We start from the raw sequence: 1,603 nt of genomic DNA on the forward strand, positions 1-1,603 counted from the left end.
ACATCAGTTCAGGTCAGCTGAGGATAGGCCTTGGGAACTCTCACCTACTAGATTTTTCAGGATATGTGGGAAAAAGCTATGGGACTTGGAAGTTAGCTTAACACCACCTTTAAACCAAGTGTATCTGGAAAAAGGCCATGTGTTTAAAGACTATGGTATTGAGTGAATAACAAATACACACAAATGCACATACATGCAGTGTGATCTCAACTGTGCAAAAAAAAAATGTGTGCACACACAAAAGACTATAAGGAAATATATAATTGAGTATGTAAACAGTGGTTTTCTCAGTTGTAAGACTTGGTATGGCTTCTTTTCTTCTTTATACTTTTCCATTAATTTCCTACCTTGTTTGTATTACTTTTATAATCAAGAACTTTGTTTCAAAAAAAATCAGAAAAAAATAATTTAGAAAATCAGAGCAATGGAATAACTTGAAAAAGGTGGAAACAAAGTTAAAAGACAAACAACAGACTGGGAGAAAACATTTGCAATATATAAAACAGACAAAAGATTTGCATCTGGAACTATAAAGGACTCAACAAATCAATCAAAAAAAAAATTGGTTAGCTCAGTTGGTTAGAGCACAGCCTTATAACACTGAGGTCATAGGTTCAGATCCCAGATCCTGGTACCAACCAGCCACACACACACACACAAAAAGACAGTTGGGCAAAGAATAAAAATAGCCAGTTCACAGAAAAGGAAATACAAGCTGCCAATAAACACAGAAAAAGGTGCCCAACCTCACTAGTAATCAGAAATGGAAAATAAAACTGAGACTGGGAAACAATTTTCAAGCTTCACAATATGAAAGAAAGTAAACTGGCACAGCCACTTCTGAGGGCAATTGAACAACGTCTATTAAGTCTATGTCTCAGCAATGCCAATTCTAGTTGTCTACCATAACTCTATGTACATTTGAAGATACATGCAAGAATAATCACTAGGATATTGCTTATAATAAAGACAATTTGGAATCAGCCTAAATGCCCACCAACAGGGAAATGACTAAATAAAGCCTAGAATATTCACATAATGGAATTCTGTACAGAATTTAAAAGTGACCTTGATCCATATGTATCAACACAGATATATCTCAAAGTCATGTATTTGAATGAAGACAGCATATGCAGAATGACATATACAGTATTGATGTTGAAACAAAATTCTTCCCCCAAATGCAAAACTTCAGTCTAATCATGAAAAAGCACCCAAATTGAGGAATATTCTATGAAATACTCAATCTGTACTCTTCAAAATTATCAAGGTCATGAAAGCCACAGACAGACTGAGAAACTGTCATAGGTTCTCCTATTCTCTGTAAAGACAGGAGACTAAGGAGACCTGACAACTAAATGCAATGTGGTATCCCGGATATGATCTTGGAACAGAAAAAGGATGTTAGTAGAAAAACTGGCGCAGTTGGAATAAAGTCTAAAGTTTAGTTAATAGTATGGTACCAATGTTAATTTCTTATTTTTGATCATTGAACTATGGGTTATGTAAGCTGTTAAGATTACGAGGGCCGAGCCCGTGGCGCACTTGGGAGAGTGCGGCGCTGGGAGTGCAGCGACGCTCCTGCCGTGGGTTCGGATCCTAT

This window comes from Cynocephalus volans, chromosome 7 (genome assembly GCF_027409185.1).
Source record: "Cynocephalus volans isolate mCynVol1 chromosome 7, mCynVol1.pri, whole genome shotgun sequence".
Classification (NCBI taxonomy): Eukaryota; Metazoa; Chordata; class Mammalia; order Dermoptera; family Cynocephalidae; genus Cynocephalus; species Cynocephalus volans.